This window comes from Corvus kubaryi, unplaced genomic scaffold (genome assembly GCF_017639235.1).
Source record: "Corvus kubaryi isolate FWS band 111438036 unplaced genomic scaffold, C.kubaryi_AGA036_p1.0 37300, whole genome shotgun sequence".
Taxonomy (NCBI): Eukaryota; Metazoa; Chordata; class Aves; order Passeriformes; family Corvidae; genus Corvus; species Corvus kubaryi.
The window spans coordinates 18,490,035-18,503,371 of NW_024581093.1; the positions used below are offsets into that span (position 1 = coordinate 18,490,035).

General features: G+C 41.5%; 1 protein-coding gene across 1 annotated transcript in view; it reads left to right on the forward strand.

Moving 5' to 3' along the window:
• Positions 1-13,173: 13,173 nt before the first annotated feature.
• Positions 13,174-13,337, forward strand: part of GARRE1 (granule associated Rac and RHOG effector 1) — a 58,331-nt gene continuing 58,167 nt past the window's right edge. Inside the window, exon 1 of the mRNA XM_042027674.1 lies at positions 13,174-13,255. The gene's annotated coding sequence lies outside the window, so the exon portion shown is untranslated. The remainder of the gene's footprint in view (positions 13,256-13,337) is intronic.

Consider the following 13,337-nt stretch of genomic DNA (forward strand, 5'->3'; position numbering starts at 1 on the left):
AAAGATCTCAATAAATGATACCTCAGGGTTAGGTGAAATTAGTAAAAGGATGAGAAGAATGACCTGGGCAAGGGAAAAGACAAACCGAAAGATGTTTGGTTTTTACCCTAAAAATGAATCAGGCATGAAAGGCCTTGATAAAAAAAAAACAAACATAAAAACTGCAGGACATTGCAGAAAAGGTAGATTTTGAACCTCAGTTCTTGCTGTCTTGTAACAGGAAAACAAGGGAAAATTTGTTGTGAAATGCAAAAATAACAATAATAATATAAACATGTAATTATATTACAAAACTTAATTGTTAAGGGAAATCATTGAGACAAACAGTTTCACAAGATTCAAAAAGAGTTTCAGTGGCTAAATTGTTACCAGTGGGACTGGAAAGCAGGGATTTCTTAGACTAAAAACTTGTGGGAAGTATATGAAAATGTCATGCTTCATGTTTTTACCATACAGACAGATTTAAGATTGAGATCTAATGCATACAGCATTATTCCTTACCTATGGGTCTTCTACACCTTCCCCCAAATCATCTGCTGGTGGCTTCTGTTGGAAACAAGGCACGAGGCTGTGCATGCGTTAGGTGAACAAGTTCTATACCCACACTGCACAACGTTTCTGCAGTGAGTTGTGTTTTGCTGTGATCATATAATTCTATTATACTGAAACCACAAATAGATTTCAGAGATGCATTTCAATGGACCAAACAGTGGCTTCCTAATTCGCACATTATTTACCCTAAATGATTAGAGCAGGCAGCTACCTGAAAAAATAAATGTACTTAAAGTGATGCAAATATTTCTGCAGAACAGCCAGCAGTGTCTCTGTTCTTTCCTGGAACATGCAACTTCTTCAAACCCTTAAGAACACCGCCTGGCTTCTTAGCTCTCAGATTTGGGCTCCCAAATACCCAACACAAAGCTTCAGGCTGCAGAAACATCCTGCTTTGGGTACTGCTGAAGTCTCTCCCAAAATTGTTGCTCTCCTTTTGGGCTAACTTGACTGAAGATCCATGGAGTTCACTACTGCATGAGCAGTTAACATCTCTGTAAATATCTGATAGGGAACACACATGGAAGAGAACCCCAATCTCATTCTTTCCGAAAAACATACTAATTCCATGCTTTGGTTATCAGGCCACAAAACGAGTGTAATGGTAACACTTTACACGAATGGTAATGAGTTAATTAACATTTCCTTAAGTCCTAGAACCTCAGATTAATACTGCTCTGGAGTATAAAGACATAATATTATTTCATTGAGCATTTGTCATTTAGAAAGCTCTATGCCTAAAGCTTTAATCAAGCTCTGTAAGATGAGAGCAATTTCCTTTTCGTCACATTTAGGTCTCTTGTCTCTGCTAAGATGCACATGTAGTTAAACCATGTATTTCCTTGGAGAGGAGCACGGGTACCGCTGTTTATATGATCATGGAAGGCAAATCCAGCAGTAGAATCCTACACCTAAGAAAGGTCTACAGTTGTTGGAAGAGTTATTTTAGGGGATGCATTTCCTGAATTTACAAATTGTGACAATAAATCGCTTCTATTAGCACAGAAAAAAATCTCTTCAGTTAACTATTGTTTTGCTAAAGCTACCAAGTAATAGAGTTTCTAAAATGTCTTTTTTTTCCTAACAAAGACTGCTACTTTTTGTTAGATGGAACAATTAGTGGCTACTAGATACAAATCTGTTTTGGTAGCATAGGAATACATTCATTTTGGGTACAATTCCTCTTTACACAATAGATTTGAACCATTGTGTAGGAAATTAATTTGTAATTTACCATTATATCAGAAAGCAAGGGTATTTTTTTGAATAATAAGCACACAACCATGAATTTTCAGTAACACTGCTACAGAAGGCAGAGCTTCGGTCAAGAACGCTTATTTGAGTAGTGCAAAATCCCTTCAGATATGTGTGTGTGACTGGAGGCTAAAATTTCACGGGCAATTAGCAGCTGTGGCACAGCCATTACCGGGGGAACCCGGCTGAAAACGCTGCTGTGGCATCAAGTGTGGGAGCAGCCGAGGCAGGCTCGGTGCAGGAGCTGCTGCCGAGCCGCAGGTGACACTGTGGAGCGCCAGGCTGCTCCAGAGCGCCCACGCAGGACGCTTTCCCCCTCCCAAAAAACCTCTGGCAAAAAAGACAACCCAGAGCACAAGGTGTCAGGCCAGTGCCATCACCCGGCTGAGCGCACGGCGGGCCCGGGCAGTGCCTGCGTGCCCAGCACGAGCAGCAGCAGCCCGGTGGCAATGCCCCTTGCAGAGGGCTTGTGCCGGCTCTCGGCCGGCGGCCAGGGCTGCCCGCAGCAGCTCCGAGCACAGCTGCTCTGCTCCTGCCTCCTCCTGGCAACCAGCTGCGGGCAGGGAGCGATGCTGCGGAATCCGCGCTGACAGGTAAACTCCTTCCGAGGTATTTTTAGACATGACACAAAAACTTCATCTCTTGCAGTCCAGTGTTTGTTCTCCTTTGCAAGCAGTGAAACTGAGATAAGATTTTTTACTCTTATTTCAAGTGTTTGGAAGAAAAGCAATGGTGCCTCCTCTGATTTTTATATCACATTTGGCTTGCAGTTTCAATTTACTAGTTGTCAGCCTGGCCCATTTAATATTAAAAGTTACTATAGCTGACTTCAATATGAAAAGGAAGATAAATTCAGGAAGTGCAAGCAAAAATTCTGCTTCTGATGCAACAGCCAGGGAACTTATTCAGTCCTAAGTGCATTAGTGGTGACACATGAATGAGACAGAGCAGCAGGAAAAGGCTCATCTAAAAAGAAAGCAAGCAGACATTTTTTTCATGTAGAAGGGTAGCAAAGTTGTTAAAATACATGTACTTTTAGCCTATATTCACAGTAAAAGCACTTGCCAAGTTCACCTTGCCCAAGCCTGGTTTGCAGGTCTGTGATCCAGCTGTCCTGGTCTTGTCTTCATAAGGTGGCTCCATCAGCCAGGGAAATGGGGTTCTGCTGAAAACAATGGGGAATTCACTCTGATGTTAATTGAATTATGTCAGTTCTGGTAACTATTACTTTTTCAAGTAATTGTTGTATTTGTTATTTGTTGTATTATCATTAATTAAACATTAATCATTATAATGATGCGTAATTATATACATATTATACATTGTACTTAGTTTGCACATACACTATACAATAAAGGTCTTAAAACATGCTATTGAGATTGGATGCTACATCTTTCCAGGTTAAAGGTACCCTTCACAATGGAAATGGTTTAAAACAGACATTTAAGTTACTTTGGTTTCTAGAAAAATAATTTTTTTGCAGTCATAGGGCTTGGTTCCTCAGCTAAATTTAACGCAAAGATTGCTGCACATTTTAAAAGCAGCACAACTAAACTCTCAGAATATATTCCTTAACATACACTCACCTCTTCAAATATCCCTCACTGCTGCAGTGAATAGAATACATGTCTGAGGATGAGGAATTCACAGCACCAAACAGGAGGTGACTTTAACTGTTTTGGTCATGTGTGATATTTCAGTTGCAAGTCGAGTCCCTGAAGGGAAGCAAAGACAGCTTTAAGGCACTGCTCACACGCAATTCTTGGCAGCTGACCCACTAAAGCAGAGTTCTTTAGAGGCTTGGGCTTTGCACCACTCTCATTTCTGCAAGTGGTTTCCTTCCTCCTCTCTTGCTGGGGCTCCTGCTGGGAATGTGACCCACATCACTGGAGTAGGCAGGGATGTGCCAGCCGGCATCTGCTACAAAGCAGCCTAAAAATACCCCCAGCTGGGCAGTGTCATTTGGTGCACAGCAGCACAACATCTAGGAATGAAAACCAGGCTGTCAGCAAAGACAAATGGTGGTTCAGCTGCATGACAAACAGATCTTGGGGTCCTAGAAAACCCAGAAGCAACTATCTGATATACTGTTATAAACGTTATCTCTCAAGATTTATTATTTATTATTATTTATTATTGCAATTTAATGCATTTGCATCAGTGAAAGCATAATAAGAATGTTTCGCCCAAGTTTACTATTAATATTTTAAGAAATGAGCCTATCTTGCAGCTTGTTTCAGTTCAAGGAAGTTCTCTGGAAATGTAGATTTTGTTCTAGAAGATGCTACCCTCAGGTTGACATTTCTTCCTCTGCATAGCAGATGAGCCTGATTCTTTTGCCAGTCTCTCTCTTTAAAATCCCAGTTCTATAGACTGAATCTTTTCAAAAAGATCTACATGTTACTGCTGTCCTTTCTACAGACTCTGTTTGAAACACCTGCCTGTTTTATTTTGCTTGTCTGTGTTATTAGACACTTGAATTTAAAAGGTATGGTCATACAGGGGGCAAAAATTACTACACTGCAAATAACTGCAGGTTCCCAAATTACAGATACAACTTTGTACCTCATCATTCATGGTACTATCCAATTTTTCAGGGGATAAACTCTCCAGATCTTTGCATTTTTGAGGTCTTCAAATTCCTATTGAATTGGATTTTGAGGATATTTACAATTATTATTATTAATAAATAAATTGCTGACCTTGAAACGACCACCCACCTTCGTTTTATGTAAAATGGGAGTGTGATTGGACACAGAAAAGAATAATATTAACTACAGCTCCTGGGCCTTCAATGAGATCTGTGTGCAAATGGATCTCACTGTAAGACCAGCACCATGAATTTTAAGATCATTAAGAAAAAACATGACTGAAGCTAACAAGCTTTTGTCAGTGCTACTATAGTTATGGCTGAAAATCCCCAAAATACATGTGTACCACTGTACAGCTGGAGAAAAGAGCTTTACAAGGATTTCTGTTTACATGTTTTCAGAAAAATGGTCGCAGACTCTTAAAAACGTAGGGTGTAAAACCACTACAGATTGAACTTCATTCTGATTATGTTCTGTGCTGGTTTACCAATTCTGCATGCACAGAAACCATGAGAGAGAGAGTTCCAAAGTCTTGGGACTTTGTTTTTCTCGTGAAACCACCATTCTTAGAATTATGAAGCAAAACATGAAGTTTCCCAGAACTTGCAATCAAAAAGGCCTAAATTAGCAACTCTGAAGACTGTCAGTGTGTTTTTAATCCACATGAGGAGAAAACCACAACTCCTGCTAGGGACACATGTGTCTAATATCCAAATCTGACTTTTCTGTAACCATCCATCTCTGGGATCACTCTCCATACACAGGCAAGGGTTTGTTAGTTTAACACAGGGGTCAAGCTCATGTTTGTGGGCAATTATTCCAGGAAAGAGCAAATCGTGTTCCCCAATAAATCTACAGATTGTTTCTTCTCTAGAAACAATATTGAGTAGATTGGGGGATACATGTGCATGTTCTACATCTCAATTTGAGAACACTATAGGAGAAGTTTTTCACTGCTTTTATGATTACTCATTGATTAGGTTTTTTATTTCCTATATGACTATACATTTCAATCTCTTTTCTCCTTTTTCTTTTATGCTAAACCAAACATTTGTCAACTACAATGCCATAGCTGAAATATTTTCCTATTAAAAAGGAAGAAAAGCATACCCTGTATCCTATTATTTATTGCCTTCTCATCTTCCAGCTCCTGGAATTACAACAACCCTTGAGATGTGCATACAGTGTGTTGACACTCAATACCACTATAAAAGCTTAACTTTGCAAAATTATATCATAAATTTCCTTACTCTTGGAATTCTGAAAGAAAAACTAACATATGCAAAACCCAACAACAGAAAACAACTGATGCATAGAATTTGTACGGCCTATGATCACTTTATCTTATCTCCCTTGTCTTTTAGTAACTGGTGGCTTGATGGGTGCCTAAAAGAATCTGATATAAACATATTTGGCTTATAGTATCTTGACTCATTACTGTGAAATGAAGAAAAGATTCATCTATAGGTACTGTTTATCTCATCTTTGAATTATTTAGCAGTGCACACACAAAGGGAAGATCTTCCTTCCCTCAGTTGTCAGTTGCTACCACAGGGCTGTTGTCTCACGATCCCCCGCCCTCACAGACGTGACAACTCACACAAGAGCTGCATAATTTATATGTGCAGTTCTGGTGGGACTGATGGTTTGTTTCCTGCCTCTCACACCAGGCACAACTGTGATCTGATAGCCTGATAGAGACTTGGTAGCTTGTTCTACCTCCTTTTACAATACTGCAATTGATTAGACATCATGCAAAAGAGCTATGAACCACAATTATCAAATTCAACAAAGCTACACACAATTTATATCGACAGAAGAATCGTGACCTTTGGACCCCAACAACAATAGAGAGGTTTGTATGTGCCTCCTGAAACAAGGAGGGCACAGAAATTGAGACAGGGGATGCAGAGAGCACCATTAACCAGTCACTCTGACATTGAGGGCATCTCTCTGCCTGGTGCACCCAAAGGATCTCAGTTTTGTGGGATGCCAGAGACATAACTTCTGGTAGCCCTTAATGTTCAACTGAGGAATTTCAACAGCAGAGTGAACCATAACCCCTGTGAGATCTGCCTCTGCATCCCCGGCATGTGTCCAGCAGTGCAGGATATCTGTACCTAATAACACAGCCACTTGGGTACCATTTTTGATGAGGAAGCTTAAAGAGCAAGCAAACAAACAAAAAAATTACTGTATCATCAACTTTAGTTTAGTGATGAGGGGAGTGAGCTGCTCAAACCTGGTATCAGATGTGTTAAGGAGAGCCCGGCCCCGGGGGAGGCCGATGATGCAAACAAATCACGTACACTCCTGGCAGCAGTTACTGAGAAAGTATGAAGGCATTGGAAGCTGACTAAACAAATCAGGAACCTGAAACCAGCCAGTGAGGTCACCTATGCTGGTGCCAGGGAGGTCACCTATGCTGGTTTTCCTGTTGGAGCCAGAGGAAAATGGTCCTCAGCCAATCAAGCACTGAGGGCTGCACTCTCCCGTGGAAAACAGATGAGCCTGGGCTGCCAAGTTTTAGTAGGTAAGTCCCACTCTTCTCTGTCAACATCCTGAATATCTTCTCAAGCACAGGACAAACAGGTGGCCAAACCTCCATCGTGGCCAGAGATGAACTCGTGGGCATCTCATGTTTCATGATGTCACCAGGAGACCTGGCCTGGTTTGGATAGGACACCCAAAAAGAGGCTCTGCATGGAGGGTATAGCAAGAGTCATTTAGGAAAGAAGCTTTGTCAGTCTCAGAGGTTGTTCCTCTAAGTGGATTCCTGCCTTCCTGTAAGGAGGTTACTGAAATCCCAATCTCAGGCACAGACAGATCTATGATACACAGTGAAACACTGAGCATTTCAGTAATTAATGAAGAAACTCTAGAGAAAAGCCTAGTACGTCATGCCTGCATCAGATCACAGCTTTAGCTACTACACTTTTTTCTATGGTATCAAGTAATTTAGCAAAGTTTCATCCGTGAAATATTAACTTATATGTTTCCCTGTTATCCTTCTGTTCAACCTACTTTCATAATTCCATGTTCTCAATTACGAAGTTGCTCCTTATTTGGCAGTCTTCCACGATAAAGATCTGTATAGGCAAAAGGTAATAACAGTACCACTAAGGCAGTTGAAATTTAGTTGCCTTTGTTACAGTACCCCAACAGAAACTAAGTCAATGCAATAGCATTTGGGCCCCTATCCAGTCCCCCTGCAACAACCCTGTGTTGCAGGAATTACCACATGGAAATTATTTTAAACTACCATTTAGGCTTCTTTCTAGACCATTTAAAATGTTCACATGTATTTATAAACATGTATTATTTTGGTGTATTTATATTAACATAAGTTAAATAAAATTTACCATTTGTATGGTAAAATGTTTAGTAAGACTGTTCAAACAACAATTTCATATCCAATATAAGACACTTGCTAAATGTTGGACATTGTTGTTGGATTAACAACTAAAAAAGTCAAATTTTGTTATCTGAAACATACACAACAATTTAATGGAATCATTTGAACAAGTTCAAACAAACAGCATCATTTGGTAGGTAGCCTCTAATTTCTGACACTTAGTAGAATGGACACTATTTTTCTATTCCTGTTTATAAATGTTCTAGAATTAATTCTAAATTTTGTTTCACTTCCTGTTAAATAGTATTTAGACTCTATAATATTGCAAGTCCTTAAAACCCTATTAATAAGTGGGGTCAGTTACATAAATTTACACTTTACTTTTTGTCAAACCTTACTGTGCCATATACTTAAATGCCAAATTAAGTAGAAAAAAAATTAGTCTAGTTCTCATTCCCACATTTGCAGTGTATCTGTTTTAAAACAATATTCTAAGTTCTAGTATGACCAAATGTCAACAGTTCTTTTGTCACACAAATATTCTCTCAGCACCTCCATGTTTGAACAGTTCTAAGCCAACTGCTAATGCCTTACTAATAATGAATTCACGTTCATTTTTTACTCATCAGAATACTTTTTTTTTAAATATAAAGACTTCTCCAGTATTGAGATGGCCATGCAAACTATTTTACCACAGCTGGCTGAGAATGACATTTTTGTGGTTTTGCAAGCTGATTCCTTTTTGTGAAAGTTTTCAAAAAACAAGCAAAATGAGATCCCAGACATCTGAATCACCAGACAGTCAAAAAGAATTATGCATATGTTTAAGTATTTGACTTCCTAAAGCAAAAATATGAAATGCCAGTGACCCCTTTGTGTGTGCAGTTGGGAGCACCCCATTCCTGTGCCTAGGCTGCAATAGGCAAAGGATTTACTTCAGAGCCTAGTCCTTCATTTCAGCCCAACTGGAAGTCAGTTTTTTAAGCAGAACAACAATTTAAAACCAAACACATTTTCTCCTTCTTCTATGGACTAGGGACACTGACCTTATAAATATCTGAAATTCTTCCACTGCCCGTAAACAAAAATGGACTGCAGGCAGTCATGATCATATGTTACTCTGACAAAACATTCTTACTCGTTGGCTACTTTTTGGAAAGGTTGTTTGCTGTCAATCAAGTAACAAGTTCTGCTTATAATAATGGTGATGACATCAGATCTGTAGAAGAGAAGATTAGTATGGGGAGTCTAAATATATAAACCAGAAGGTCATGGGACACATCCAGCGCCAGTTGAAGTCAATGGCCTCTGTTCAGTTCGATCAAAACTGGACTGATCCATGTAGGATTAAGAGGTTTATATACTTTATATATTTATTTATTTATTTTCCCTATAGCCAGTATGGCTTGCAGCCTAGCATTTTTTTAAGGTGACCTGGATCTTTGATTTGTCTGACAAGAAAAGGTGATCGTCCCTATTTTTATTTTTAGGTGGCCATATATAGCCAGCCATGTTCACTCTTTCCAGAGCAGGACTGGCCCTGCGGAGATAACAGCAGGAATTGCTCCAGAGAGCACTGGGGGCTCTGCCCACGCCTTGCTTTTGCCAGTTGGTGCTGTTTACAGAGGCTCTGGGCAAGAGGCCAACCCGTGTGCTAAGCCTCAGGTTGGACACAATGGTGGGGCAGAGCACTGAGGGCACAAAGCACAGGTCAGCAGCTTCCCTGGCAGACAGCAAAGGACTAAATTTCATTTGTCTGAAATGGGGTTTTCGTTGTCCAGGGCTGCAGGACAAAAGGACTGCTCTCACCCTGACAGCTGGAATGGATGACTTGTGAAATGTATTTTTAGAAGCCTGATTCGCCTACATGTATGCCTGCATTGTCAGACATCCAGGCAGCAGGAGTGGGTCAAGCTGTGGCCATGGGGGCTGTGACACACTGTATGGACTGCACACCACAGCCCCAGCCAGACCTTCGTGCTCATTGCTGCTCAACTCCACCTGCACACACAGCCCAAATATCAGTGCAACACTGCTGCTGCTCATCCTGCACTTCAACATGCTGTCACTGCAGCATTCACTGTAATTAGTAACCACAAAGGGAAAATCACTGCTGATACAATAGGACATTAGTGGTCTAGTCTGTTTTCCAAAATCACCCTGGTTTTCCCCACATTTCCTTTTCCTAAACGTATCTCCCTCTGATTAATAGAAACAACCTCTTGTAAATTAGGTTTTTCCTGTAGCGAGACAACACACTCTTGAGGGATTGTGTTACTAATATTCATCCTCCTAATCTTATCCCACACTTTGCTGATAGGCATATCCTTATTAACATCTGCACATGGCTATTGTGCCAATGCTGTTTTCCCAAGATAATGATTTCTTCCTCCTACAGCCCATGACATCGAGTTGCACTCATAATACATTTCAAAGCTGCTTTCCTCTCTCTCTAAACAACATTGTTAAATTTTTTGTTTAAACTGTGCACTGATTTCCTTCCCTTCCTATTCAGTGGAGGTCTCGGAGAACACTTTTCACATATATGTAACATCCAATTTACACAGGACTTTACTAAATAGTTTATCATACTACCATCTTTCAAAATAGAATTCACAACATTAAAAAAATAGACTACTTAGTATAAATACTGCATTGTAAGACTCCAGAAAAACAATTTTAAGGTACAATGTCACAATAGATATCTATACCACGTATTTTCTAGCCCTTGAGAGTTTCCTCTTTATTCTGCATTGGTTATTATACACTCTGTTGAATTGCATGTTTTCATGCCCTGTTCATATTAGGAAGTGTGAACTTCCTATTTATTTCACAGTCTGTCTAAAATTCCTGCCATCTGGTAAGACATGTTAACTTTGAGGCTACAATTCTTGCCAGTCCTTTGTGCCTGTATGCTCTCAGTCCACCAATTTAATCTGCAGTAAATTTCAAATGAAATATCTGCCCTTTAGAGATAGTTATGTGCTAAAAGTTGTTATACAGCACTGTAAAAGAACCCTACAACAATATGTAAATAAATCCAGGGAGTCAAAATAAAAAATATGCCTATTGTGTGTAACTCCACTGTTAATGTTGACAGAACCAAATTCCGCACACTCCACTGAATACAATTAAATCAGTAGGATAACAAAATAGGAGCATATTTGGATACCTCCAGATAGTGTGAAAGAACATGTTGATGTATTGAACTGTAAGACTCAGTCTGCAGAAAAGATTTCTGCCTGTGAATACAGTGAACTTTAGTCAGCATGGCTCGTGTAGTTTTGGGATCTCTTGGTAAAACTGCACGTTGGTAAAACAGAATATGGTTAGAAAGGGTTGTGGTGGTGGCCGTCAGTTCCTGCAGCAACACCTGCCAGCTGTGCACCAGGACAGGAGGGGGCTGTGTCCTGTAAGCAGCACACCACACTCTTCAGGTGGCCAGGAACTGCAAGGGACATGGCGTGGAGAGGAGAGGCGCCCTGCAGAGCAGAACAGGCAACAACAGCTCACCAGAGCCCAGCCTTCCTCTGGGACAGCCCTGGAGGGGACATGCGGCAAAACCCAAGCGTGAGTGGCAGTGTTTGCCTCAGTAACTCCTGCAGTAACTCCTGCAGTAACTCCTGCAGAAGGCCCAGCACTGCTCAGACTGACACAGCCTCAGCACTCAAGCTCCTCAAGAGCTGCTCGCCGATAAGGAGCTCCAGATGGGCCACCCTGCTTCCCAAGGCCAGGAAATACAAGCATCCTTAAAAATACATGTCTGTGTGTGTTAATATCTCCCTCTTCATTCCTGAAAAAAAACCAAAAGCAAAACAACACTAAACCAAAAAAAAAACAAGAGGCATTTTGTGTGTGGGGGGGTTTAGATTACGTGTAGGTCTTGCCTCAGTATCTGTACTGGAAGGAAGGAAAATTCATCTCAGTATTTTATTTTCTTTTCCCCTTCCTCTTCGGCTGCTTTTGACTTCCTTTCCACTTGGTTTTTCCACTTCGTACCTACCTCCTTCCAATCGAAAGCTCGTTGAAACCTTATCAGTCTTTTTATCCTTTTTTTTTTAATCACTGTTTCAGCAACCATTTAGTTAAAAGGAGGAAAAAAAAAAGTAAAAAGTTACCATCTCCAGTCCTTTGTAGTGCTCCTCCAACACCTCTCTCTCTCAAAGGAGCCAACAATATGACCGCCTTCTGTTCCCTTGTGTCTTTCCAAGTATTTCCCAGGTATCTCTTAATTTGAGGACTAAATTTATGAGGAAGAGACATGCTTAGTAGACATGCAAAAATCAGAAGAGTTCAGAGGGAAGGCACTGATGAGAAGCCCGGTCTGCCAGCAACCATCTGTTCTGGAGAAGGAAACAAAGCCACAGATTGCTCCTGGGCAGCTCCCCGCAGACACTACTTGAGGACTATTTCTAGCTTGTGGCTAGAAGGTGTCCAATAAATTGACAATTTCACTTCTTCCCACAGAGTTTTCTGATTAGCAGCACTGAAATTACTGTTATTTTCACTTTATGAGTATCATATCCAAGTGTGTGGCTTTGGGGTTTTTTAGGGGGGAATTAGAGCCAGATGATTGGATGCTGAGCTCCATAGGCAAAATTTTTGCTTACATGTATTTAAACAGTTTTTAACTACTCTCCTCCTCCTACACATTACCTTATTTTCTGACTTTACTAGACATTTCTGTACATTATTAAATGCTTGTTCCATTTGAAATGTAAGATTCTAAGTAAGTCCTGGAAATAAAGAGCAACCACTTTTTACTAAGGAAGACTGGATTAACAGAGCCTCTTGGTATGGAAATAAGATTTGAAAATTCATCATTTGGTACACCAAACTTTTCTGTATAAAACCTGCATTAGGCTTGAGAAATAATATGAAACCAGTTTAAACTCACATCCTTGACCAGGTCTATTTCTGAACAATTCCTAAAGCTGGTAGCACCATGACAATTATGTCAAAGGTATCAGTTTGAGATGATGTTTGTGCGTTTTACTTAATTCCCAAATAAATCCATTGAACACCACTGTCGAATCGTGCAGTTTGTTCAGCAAGTGGACAGAAAAGGAATACAGAACTTTGCAGGTGTCCCCGGCAACCTCCATCTCAAACAGCTCTCCTGAATCGGGACACTGCATCTGACCCCACAACAAAAGAGTGGGAAACCTCACAGTTTTAAGCTCATATAAAATAGTCACTGATTAATTCTTCCCCCCTCTCTTTTTCTGCCGCCAGGCCGCCCCTCAGGCACTCTGCCCCGCAGCCGGGGCCGGTCCCCGGCGCTCCGTGCCCCCCAGTCCGGGACCCCCCGGTGCGGTGCGGCGCCTCCCCTCCCTCCTCCGTCCGTCCCTTCCCCGCGGCCGGCGCCGCCCGCCCGCTCCCGCCGCCCCTTCCCGCTGTCACTCGCGGCTCCGCCCGCCCCTCGCCGGCCCCTCCCCGGCCCCGGCGGAGCCGCCGCCGTTTCCGGAGCGCTCGGCGCGGGGCCCGGGGCTGTCGCGGGCAGGTGAGTGAGCGCCGCGCCGACCCCGCCGAGCCCCGCGGCGACAAACCCCGCCCCCCGCCCGCCGCGGGCAGCCAGCCGACGG